The sequence below is a fragment of the Myotis davidii genome, unplaced genomic scaffold, assembly GCF_000327345.1.
Source record: "Myotis davidii unplaced genomic scaffold, ASM32734v1 scaffold88, whole genome shotgun sequence".
Lineage (NCBI taxonomy): Eukaryota > Metazoa > Chordata > Mammalia > Chiroptera > Vespertilionidae > Myotis > Myotis davidii.
In genome coordinates this window covers 2897555-2909991 of record NW_006300377.1, presented here as the reverse complement: position 1 = coordinate 2909991, position 12437 = coordinate 2897555, and the positions used below count along the sequence as shown (strand labels likewise).

The window sequence follows — 12437 nt, the reverse complement described above, 5'->3', positions numbered from 1 at the left end:
TTTCTTTCAGATACATTTCTTCTCATCTGCAGAGTGAAGCAGGCCTACATGATGGGTCTACTTTTATTCAAGTTCTTTCCTGAAAGCTAGCTTTAAGGCTTCAGCAAAATACTCAGAAATTGGGATTAGGAATGTAAAGGGCTTTTCTGATTAACTTTTTTTTTCTTGTTGTGTTTTTTTTTTTTTTTTTTTTTTAGAAAAATCTGCAGTCTCCAGAAGGCAATATGGTCACACATTTTGTAAGACTGACTTTTCTCTAGAGGAGCTGCCCAAATTCATCCATCCTGAGGCTCCCCAATCTAATGTCTTTTATTTTTTAAAAAATATACTTTTATTGATTTCAGAGAGGAAGAGAGAAGGAGAGAGAAATAGAAACATCAATGATGAGAAAGAACCATTGATTGGCTGTCTTCTGCACACACACCCCCACTGGGGATCGAGCTCACAACCCAGGCATGTGCTCCCAACCGGAATCGAACCCAGGACTCTTCAGTCCACAGGCCGATGCTCTATCCACTGAGCCAAACCAGCTAGGGCTAATGTCTTTTAAAAGAATTCTCGCCGAACCGGTTTGGCTCAGTGGATAGAGCGTCGGACTGCGGACTCAGGGGTCCCGGGTTCGATTCCGGTCGGGGGCATGTGCCTTGGTTGCGGGCACATCCTCACTGGGGGGGCGTGCAGGAGGCGGCTGATCGATATTTCTCTCTCATCGATGTTTCTGGCTCTCTATCCCTCACCCTTCCTCTCTGTAAAAAATCAATAAAATATATATTTTTAAAAAAAGAATTCTCACCAGCAAAGGCCTCTGGCTAAGTCATGGCAGGGATAACACAGAGATTTGCACGTATTTGTAGTTTACCAGAGGAGCAAATTCTGCGAACACTAACTTTACTACAGATAATTATCTTTTCCATCAGTGCAATACCCCCCTTTCCATATTTATCTATTACTAAATATCTTTCATGAACCCAAGATATGCCAAGTCCTGTCTAGGTGCTGGGAACAAGGAAGAGTAAAAACAATTCTTCAAAGAGTTCATTCTAATATGCCATCGGGTAGGGGCGTAGGCATTGACACTAACATTATCTGAGTGCCTAGGATACATCAGTCACCTTATACTGACATCTGTAATCCCAGTAACATTCCTTTGAGGTTAATAGAGATAGTCCCATTTTAAAGAGGAGTTAGCTTCAAAGAAGTTAAGTAACACACAGTTACTGAGTGGCAAAGCTAGAATTCGAATCCGGACCTGTCTAACTTCATTATACCTGCTGTTGAGCATGAAGTTACCGGAACTTAGGAAAAGGAAATAACTTTTGCCATGGGGAGTCAGAAAGGCTGATGGTGAATTTTAGGATAGATCATAAAGCAGGAGTTTGCCAGATGGACAACAGGATACTAGACACACGTTCCTTGCAGTAGATTATATTAGCTATAATTTTTGTTTACCCAAATGCTTTCCCTTGCTCCTTTGGGTGATGGAATTCCTTTCTTATGGAAACTTAGGGTATTTTGTGTGTTTCAGGTGAGTCCATATGGCCTTCCTCCGTTTTCATTCCTCACCATTTCTGTTATGTTCATGTCCATCCTTGAATCAGTCACTGGGGATGCGTTACACCAGCCAAAAATGGCTCATGTGCCCACTCCTGGGGGGTGGAGTGTGAGACTGATCAGTACCATTACAAGGCATGTGCCTCCTCTATTTTTCTCCATCTCTTGACTCTGATTTCCTCTATGCTGACTTTATTCTCCAGAAGCTGGTGGTAAATCCTTAAGGAGGAGCGGGGCAAAATCAGAAAAGCTAACAACTATATTACCAATTGTTTGTACAAGTTGAACTAACCTTTCTGGAGCTACTATTTTGTCCTAGTAAATATAAAATAAAAGACCCAAGTTCTGCCCATTGAAAGATTCACTTGTAAACTTGGGGGCCACACATGTAACAATGTAGCTTTGAAGGTTAAATGCTAGGAGGATGTATACACGGACACATGGGGACCACTTAGAGAGTTTCCTAATCCAGCCTAGGGGATCAAGGAGGACTACTTAGGGGAAGTGATGAAGAGCTATCTCATAAAGAATAAATGAGTTTTATAAACGAACAAGGTGAAAGAAGGTATTCTAGGAATTCTCATCATGGGCAAAGGCACAAAGGGAAAAACACCCAAAAAGCATGACTTGTTTGGACGAATTACAAGTAACTTCAGTTCTATTAGATTTTGAGGGATGAGAGAGGCTTTGAAAGTGATAAGGTTGGACTACAGAGGCAAGCTCTAGGTCCTGACAGGACAGGACTTGAATGCCATTCCAAGGAGTTTAGAGCTGATCCTGTAGGTGCAGGGGAATCGCCGTCTGGTTCATGTTAGTTGTGCTGGCAGTAGTGTGATGGGCAGGTTGAAGCTGAAGTTCTGCTGAAAGGAGTTCTATTAAAATAGCCCAGTTATTCAGTGTAGATAAGCCACAAGTGGAGCATCGAGTTCCTGGGTCAGGGTGCCCTCCAGAGTGGGCTTTATGCCCTTGGGATTTCCAGCTCTCCTGTGGGCTCAGTTACAGATTTTCTGTAAACAGTTGCCTGAAGGAGAACACCCACAGCTCTCTGGGAATGAACAGTAATCCGTAGAACTGGGAAGTATTAAAAAATTAACATTTCTTCCAGAGAAAACCAAACCCATGGAGGCCAGGTTCTGCTAAAAGGCGTACAGCATAGCGGTGATGTTGTCAGCAGTTAGACATGAGCAGAGCAATGATGATGGGCCAGCCCAGAAAAGCAGCAAAAGCAGATCAGGGACACCAAGGCTGACCTCAAGACCAGCAGCATTGAAGAATGACACCCTGCCCTGGCACTGACCAATCAATCAGTGGAGACCTAGACCCTGGAAGGACACCCCTGAAAAACTGCTAAATATTCTATTGAGATCTTCCCCTGGGACCTCCCCTAAAATCTCCACCCTAAAACCCTTAGGACAGAGGACCCAGCGCGCTCTCCCTCCTGGAAGCACATTAGTACCTTTCCCTTTTCTTTTCCTTTTTTCTTCCCCCTTCTTTCTCCCCTGCCCCCCATGTGCATTACCATTACCTTCCTCACTCCCAAGCTCCAAGGGCCCATCCTTTGTCTCTATAACTTGTTTCATCAGCTCATTTCTTCTACGAATTACTTCTTCTACCTCTGTGATTTTATAAATAAATGTTCTCTTATTAAAAAAATAATAAAATACTCTCCCTTCCTCTCTGTAAAAAATCAATAATACATATATATATGTAAGTACATATATATATAATACATATATATATAATACATATATATATATAAAATAAAATAGCCCAAGCCAAAGAAGATGAAGTTTGAACTTGAACAGTGATAGTGCAGTTGGAAAAAGGAACAAACACAGAAATATTCAGAAAGTAGAAAAAGCAGAACTTGGTGAAAGTGGATATGGAAAGTGAAAGGAATAAGGTAGATGCATTAGGAGGGGGTCTCAGGTGTTGGCTTGGGTAGGTGGAAAAATAATAATGCCACTGAGCACATGAACACAAAAGAAGGAGAAGAAAGAGGAGGTGGAGGGGAGGAGGAGCACACACACACACCACACACACTCACACACACACACTCACACACACCAAACACACACACACACCCCACACACCACACACACACACATGAAACACACCACACAACCACACACACCACACACCACACACACACTCGTACACACACACTCACACACACTCACACACACAAGAGACACACCATACACACACACATCAAACACACACACCACACACACCACACACACACACCACAAACACACACAGCACACACACTCACACACACACACCAAACACACACACACACACACACACACACACACACACACACACACACACACACACAAGTTGTTAGAGAGGAATGAGGTGAAGTTATTGAGTTATTGGAGATCCCCTGAGCAGTGGGCAATTCCAAGAAGCAAGTATGGTACATACAGTGAGAGGACGTAATCTTCACCACCTAAAAGGTGGCATTAGTCTTCCCTGAAGAAAAAAAGGAAGAAGAGGAAGAGGAGGAGGAAGAGGAGGAGGAGAAGAGGAGAAAGGGGAGGAGGAGGAGGAGGAGAAAAGGAGGAGGAGGAGAGCAGGAGGAGGAGGAGAGCAGGAGGAGGAGGAGGAGGAGGAGGAAGATTTGTGATTTGTGGGAAGGAGGAAGAACGTAAGTTTAGTTTTGAACAAACTGCATTTGAGGGAGGTGCATGTGTACTGGAGACAGATTGGAAGACATCAATATGCTGGTAGTGATTAAAATCATTTCAATGTATGGTCAGCTATTGTGAATAATGTTGCTATGAACATACAAATATCTCTTTGAGACCCTGCTTTCAATTCTTCTGGCTATATACCCAGAAATGGAATTGCTGGATAATTTATTAATTCTGTGTTTGATTTTTTGAGGAAACTCTATACTGTTTTCCATAGTGGCTGCACCATTTTACATTTCCACCAACAGTGCACAAGGGTTCTAATTTCTCAATATCCTCATTAGGAACAGTGGTTATTTCCTATTTTTTGATCATAGCCATCCTAATGGATATGAAGTAGTATCTGATTGTTATTTTGACTTGCATTAGTGATGATTAGTGATGTAGAGCATCTTTTCATGTACTTATTGGTAATTTATATATTTTCTCTGGAGAAATGTCTATTCTCTGGAGAAATATCTATTCTAGTTTTCCCGTTTTTTCAGCTGTGCCCTTTAATTTTTGAAGGACAATTTTGATAGGTGATGTAGTTTGTTTTCTTTTGTCTTTCAGCTGTGCAGATTGTCTTTTAGCTCGCATTGTTCTGTTGGGAATTCACCTATCAGTTCCTTGACTGGATAGATTGCTGATAAAACATTACTTCTGGATGTAATTACTTCTAGATGTGTCTTGCAGGTGTTTCTGGAAGAGATTAGCATTTTGATTTGAATCAGTAAACTAACTAAAGAGATCTACCCTGCCAATGTGAGCAGGCATCACCTGATCAATCCATAGAGGGCCCAAATAGAACAAAGAGGCAAAGGAAAAGCGAACTTCCTCTCTTCTTGAGCTAGGACATCCTTCAGACATCAGAGGTCCTGACTCTCAGGCCTCCGGATTCCAGAAACATTAGCAGCCTCCTATTCTTAGGACTTTGGACTCAGACTGGCTCTCTAGCTTACAGATAGCATAGTGTACGACTTTTTGGCCTCCGTAACTGCATGAGCTCAATCCTATAATAAATCTTCTTTTCTCTCTCTCTCCTTCTTGCTGTATCCCATTGATTCTGTTTCTCCGGAGAACACTTTACTGAAATAGAAGGTAATTGCCCTTTTTCCTCTGGCTGCTTTTAGTATCTTCTCGTTTTGATTTCCAACACTTTTACTGTAATAGGCCTAAGTATCTTTGTATTGTCCTCCTTAGGACTTTGTCTTAATAATCTTTGTAAAACCAGCACACGGTGTCTGACATGTAGTAGGTGCTCTTTAATCTGTGCTAAACAGAAATTCATAGCTTCCCACAGATATTTAAGGAAGCAATGCTTGAATTCCCCTCCACCCTACACTTTGGTCTTTCAATGATCCTATTCTGAATTCCAGTCTCTGTGATTTTTTTCTTTGACCCTGCTCCTGGCCCCTGGACTTAGTTGGAGTTTAGACATGGTTTTTCTCATGTTTAGTCCTGCTCTCTCCAACTGCCTTTCCTTTACTTGGCTGCCCTCCGAATCTCAACGTCCCATGTGACATTAATCCCCTATTCCCAACCCAGTACTTGTGTGTGTGTGGCGGGGGGGGGGGCGGGGGGGGGGGGGGAATTCAGACATTAGAAGTAATGAAGAAGAGTTTTAAAATTCTCGTTAAAAAAGATACCAAACATAATGGCAATTTATTTATTTTACATATTACCTTTCAACATACACACAATTTTTAAAAATCCTCACCTAAGGATATATTTAGAGAGAGGAAGAGTGAGTGAGAGAGAAACATCAATCAATGTGAGAAAGAAACATCAATCGGTTGACTCCCGTACACACCCCGACTGAGTATGGAACCTGCAACCTACATATGTGACCTGACTGGGAATTGAACCTACAATGTTGTACAGGACAACACTCTAACCAACTGAGGCACCTGGCCAGGGCTGTACACAGATTTTTATATAGTTTTAATCTTAAAATGCTGTGTTATTTCATTAACTATTACATGATGGACTTTTATTCTTTTTAAAGACTGAAGTCTTATCATTTTGTCATCATAATAATTAATTTGGCAACTATTTACTGACTACCTGGCTGGCATTGTGCTAGGCATCAGGGCTACAAAGATAAAATAAATATATGATGTTTTTTCTTTTTTTGTTTGTTTGGATTTCTGTTTTATTCTACTGATGAATTTTTCCCCCTTTACCTATTGATTTCAGTGGACTTATAGTATGTTCTGATATTTAGTAAGTCAAAAAATTATGGTTTGCCAAGACCGGTTTGGCTCAGTGGATAGAGCGTCGGCCTGCGGACTGAAAGATTCCAGGTTCAATTCCGGTCAAGGGCATGTACCTTGGTTGTGGGCACTTCCCCAGTAGGAGATGTGCGGGAGGCAGCTGATTGATGTTTCTCTCTCATCGATGTTTCTGACTCTCTATCTCTCTCCCTTCCTCTCTGTAAAAAATCAATAAAATATATTTAAAAAATTATGGTTTTACTTTATGCTTTAAGTCTTTTACATATTTAGAAAGAGGAGAAGGGGGAAGGGGAAAGCTATATTGACAAAAGAGAATAGCTAAGTGTTGCTACATGTACCACAGGAAGTGCAAGCAGAGACACATGGGAGGGAATGTCAGGAAGTTGTCATGAAGGCAGGAAGCCTTGAGCTGAGTTTTGAAATATGAGTAGGTTTTGCCAGTCAGTTGAAGATGTTGAGGTTTTAGGGGGTTAATAAATCATACCCTCTCCCTACACCAGTTCAGAAGCAACTGAAAAATAGACATAGAGAGTAATAGTTGGATGAAAAGCAGGATGTCAACTTTATTGTTGATAAGAGTTAGATAAGAGGACTTGCTTAGAAGACAAATGGTAGTGCTAACATTCCTCTTAGAGGCCCAGTGCACAAAATTTGTGGATGGGGCGGGGTCCCTTCAGCCCAGCCTGCACCCTCTCCAATCCGGGACCCCTCGGGGGAATGTCTGACTTCCTAGGGATCGGGCCTAAACTAGCAGTCGGATATCCCTCTCACAATCCGGGACTGCTGGCTCCTAATCACTCACCTGCCTGCCTGCCTGGTCGCCCTCAACTGCCCGCCCCTGCTGGCCCGGTTGCCCCTCATGGCCCTCCCGCCGGCCTGGTCGCCCCACGCAGCCTGCTTGTTCAGTTGTTTGGTCGTCCCTCACTAATCTCCCTGCCAGCCTGGTCATAGGGCATGAGGGTTAATTTGCATATTACCTCTCTCTTATATAGGATGCTTGTCTTCTTAGTCACAACACAATACGCACAGGACAACCTTGGTTTCCTACTTTTCCAAGTTTACTGATTAAACACTTTTGAATGAAATTGAAATTTTCTTTTTCAATGAACAAAAGAAAAACTTAATTGAGGCTCTAGGGCAGGGGTCCTCAAACGATGGCCTGCGGGCCACATGCAAATACAAATATTCTATTTGTTCCCGTTTTGTTTTTTTACTTTAAAATAAGGTATGTGCAGTGTGCATAGGAATTTGTTCATGGGTTTTTTTTAAACTATAGTCCGGCCCTCCAACGGTCTGAGGGACAGTGAACTGGCCCCCTGTTTAAAAAGTTTGAGGACCCCTGCTCTAGGGTCATGGGATTCAGGCAGAAGGCTGCCCTGTGGGCCTGACGAGTTGGTGGAGGGGCCTTATTTAACCTTCTTCTTGGGGCACATGTTGTTGGTGTGGTCCCACTTCTTGTGGGAGTTGACAGTGCAGAGGTGCAGGTGAGTGTAACACTTGTGGCAGATCATCTTGTTGCAGTTGTACTTCTGGGAGAGCTGGCAGAGGGAGGGCTCGGTGATGTCACTCCACAGACAAAGCACCAAGTGCAGGGTGGACTCTTTCTGAATATTGTAGTCTGAGAGAGTGCAGCCATCCTTCAGCTGTTTGCCCTCAAAAGTCAGGCGCTGCTGGTCAGGCAGGATGCTCTCCTTGTCTTGGATTTTAGATTTGACATTCTCAATGTCAAACCTCAAGGGTGATGGTCTTGCCAGTTAGGGTCTTCACAAAGACCCTCATCTCTGTGTCTGCTGAGGAGGCTGCTCTATGACCTCATTGAAGAGAAAGAGCATGAAATAGAAATTTTAAAAAATCCCATTTAAATAGAATCAGAATTATAAAATGCTTAGGGATAAATTTGAAAAAAAATGGTGTACAAGACCTGTATATTGAAAACTAGAAAACATTGTCAATAGAAATTAAATAAAACCAACATAAATGGAGTGACGCACTATGATCAATAGTGTTAAGGTGTTATTTGTACCCAAACTGATCTAATACAATCCCAATTAAAACCCTAGTAGCCTTTTTTTTGGTAAAATATTTACAGCTGATTCCAAAATTTATATGGAAATGCAGAAGACCAACTAGAATAGTCAAAAACAACGTTGGAAAGAAGAACATAGTTGGAGAATCTATACTACCTGTGGAGGACAGATTCTAAGATGGCACCATTATCCTTTCCTCCTGGTGTTCAGGCCTTTGTATAATCCCCTCCCCATGTGTGTGGACAGGACCAGTGACTTGCTTCTAACCAATAAAATACGGTAAAGGTGATGAGATGTGATTTCGTGACTACGTTAAGTTAGATAAGACTGTCCTGCTAGCAGACTCCCTCTAAAGTCCTTTTCTCTCTCTGGCTCTCTCCCTTTCTCACTCTCCTTTATGGTTCTGTTGGGGATGCCCAGGTGGCAGAGAATTGTAAGGGACTCTAGGAGTTGAGAGCAGCTTCTAGCTGCCAGCCAACAAAAAACAGAAGCTCTCAGTTACACAGCTGCAGTGAACTGAATGCTGCTAGTAAAATGTGGATTTTTTCCTAGTCAAGCCTCCAGATAAGAGGCCAGCTCTGGCCTATACTTTGAATACAGCCCGTGAGATGATAAGTAGAGGATCTAACTAAGCTATGCCCAGACTCTTTGTTGTGTGTGTGTGTGTGTGTGTGTGTGTGTTAATCTTCACCTGAGAATATTTTTCCTTTGACTTTTAGAGAGTGTGGGAGGGAGGAAGGGAGAGAGAGAACATCAATGTGAGAGAGACACATCTATTATGGTTGCCTCCCACACGTACCCCTATTGGGCCTGAGGACCAAACCTGCAACCCAGGTACGTGCCCTTGACTGAGAATCGAACCTGTGACCCTTCAGTGCACGGGCCAGCACTCTAACAACTGAGTAACACTGGCCAGGGCTATGCCTGAACTCTTGCTCTACAGATACTGTGAGATAAATAAATGTGTATTGTTTTAAACTTTCAAATTTGTGGTCATTTGTTATTCAGCAATAAATAGATAACAACTCCACTACCTGATTTCATGACTTATTATTAAGCTACTATAATCAAGGATATGTGATATGGACACTAAGATAGAGACAGATAGTTATATGGAATGGAACAGAATCCAGAAATAGACCCATGCCAATATGGCTAAGTAATTTTCAACACACGTGCCAAGGCAATTTAATGGGGGCAATGGATAGCTTTGTACAAATACACACACACACCACCACCACCACCACCACCAACAACAACAACACAACAACAACAACCCAGACCTTTACTTCTCACCATGTACAAAAATAGCTCAAAATGTGCCCAGGCAGCGTGGCTCAGTGGTTGAGGGTCGACCTATGAACCAGGAGGTCACGGTTTGATTCCCAGTCAAAAATATTTTTTTAAAAATAGCTCAAAATGGATCATAGACCTAAATGTACAAGCACAAATCTATAACACTTCTAAAAGAAAACATGGAAGAAAATCTTAGTGACTTTGAGTTTGGTAAAGATTTTATCTTATTTTTTAAAATATATTTTTATTGATTTCAGAGAGGAAGGGAGGATAGAGAGATAGAAACATCAATGATGAGAGAGAATTACTGATCGGCTGCCTCCTGCACATCCCCTACTGGGGATTAAGCCCACAATCCAGGCATGTGCCCCCGGGCTGGAACCAAACCTGGGACCCTTCAGTCCGCAGGCCGATGCTCCATCCACTGTGCCAAACCGGGTGTGAGTCTGGTAAAGATTTTAAAAAATATAATACAAAAAGCATTAACTGTAAATGAAAAATGTTAATAAATTGGATTTCATTAAAATTAACATGTCTTGCTCCTCAAAAGATACTGCTATGAAAATGAAGAGGCAAGCCATCCTGAAAGAAAATATTTTCAAAACATATATCTGATAAAGGACTAGTATCTAGAATATATGAAGAATTCTTATAATTTAATAAGAATCCAATTTAAAAAGTGGTTAAAATATTTGAACAGAAACTTTACCTAAGAAAATATGCCAAATGCAAAATAAGCATTTGAAAACATGCTGAACATAATTTGTCATTTACAAAGTGTAAATTGAAACCCAAATGAGATACCATCATACTCCCATTGGAAGACTAAAATTAAAAAGACTGAGCATACCAAGTGTTTGGGAGGATGTGGAGCAACTGTAATTCTCATACACTTCTGTGAGAATGTAAACTTATCAGTCACTTTGGAAAACAGTTTGCCCTGAGTGGATAGCTCAGTTGGTTAGAGCATCCTCCCAATATGCCAAGGTTACAGGTTCAATCTCTGGCCAGGGCACATACAAGAAGCAACCAATGAATGTATAATAAGTGGAACAACAAATTGAGGATGTCTCTCTTCTCTCTCAAAGTTCAATCAATAATTTATATAAATAAATAAAAGTTATGCACTTACAATAAAACCCACTCATTCCACTCCTAGATGTTTACCTAAGCAAATGTTCATACCAGTAGTTTTATTTGCAGTGGACTCAAACTGAAAACAGCCCAAATGCTCATTAACATGTGAGTGAATGAATAAAATAGTTCCGTATTCGTTTAATGGAATGCTATTCAACATTAAAAACCAATGAATTGCCCCTCTGGTGTCGCTCAGTGGTTGAGTGTCAACCCATGAACCAGGAGGTCAAGGTCGGTCGGATTAGAGTATATGGCCTCTATCCCCAGTAGGGAAGGTGCAGGAGGCAATCATTTTGGTGAGAGAAGCAGCCAAAAAATGAATTTATTCCAGATATATAAAATACTAGAAAATTAAAACTAGTCTATGGCGACAGAAAAGAGGCAGAACTACAAAGGAACAGGAAGAAACTTTTGAGGGTGATGGATATGTTCATTATCACACACACACTCATATTAATTATCACCTGAAGATACGTTTTTATTAATTTTTAGAGAGAGGGGAAGGGAGAGAAACATCGTGTGAGAGAGAAACATCCATCAGTTGCCTCCGGTATGTACCCAACTGGGGATCAAACCCGCAGCCTAGGTAGTGCCCAGGCCGGGTATGAACCTTTTGGCTTACTAGACAGCATTTTAACCAATGAGCCACCCGGTCAGGGCATATTCATTATCTTGATTGCAGTGATGGGTTCACACGTGTATACCTATGTCAAAACTTATCAGATTGCACACTTCAAATATGTGAAATTTACCGAATGTCATTTAAACCTCAGTTGAATTGGGGGGTTGGGGAGAAGCAAGGAATGCAAGCTTCCTGTGGGCCCGAGGACGCGAAATCAAGGGATGGGGGAGGAGCTAAGTCGCGCATGCTCAGTCCTTCCTCCACGCTGCCCAGTCCGATCCCTGGGAGGCGTGGCTGACGCGTGCGTAGCCCGGGTAGGACGCCATAGTGAGCTGGGAGGCCACGAGGCGCGTTCGCTCGTCGCTCTTGGGAGAAGGTCTCACAGAACTCGACGGCCCTGTCTTCCGAGGGCACCGAGAAGCACTGACCGGCTCTGCAACGAAGCAGGTAAGTTGCAGCGGTGTTCACTTCGGAACAGTCTTTCGAAGCGGCGGGGAAAGTGGGCTCGAAAGGGCAGGGCACAACCCGTGGGGGAGCTGTGGTAATTTTTGCCTTCTTGTCCGTCTCCCGGTTCAGTCATGAACTCAGGAGGGAAAGGATTGTTTCGTACTGACCGCCCAGGTGTCCCTTCCCTGCAAGCACCCTTGCCTCAGGATGGGTCGCTGGTCCGTACATTTTTGTTGAAGGGGTTGAGAAATCTCAGTCACGCCGCTTGTCCGTCAGACCAGGGTTCAGATGTAGGCCTTTTCGGCTTCAAACCCCGAGGACTTGCTTGGAAAGCGTAATTGAAATCTGAAAACATTCGGTAGGCCCCGGCCGGTGTGCCTCAGCTGCTAGAGCCTCCTCAGCCCGCGCGCGTGCGCCCGAGGGTCGCGGGTTCGGTTCCTGG

General features: G+C 42.7%; 1 pseudogene; it reads right to left on the bottom strand.

The window, feature by feature from the left end:
• Nucleotides 1–7824: 7824 nt before the first annotated feature.
• On the bottom strand, nt 7825–8381 carry LOC102770068 (annotated as a pseudogene).
• Between the last annotated feature and the right edge of the window lie 4056 nt (nt 8382–12437).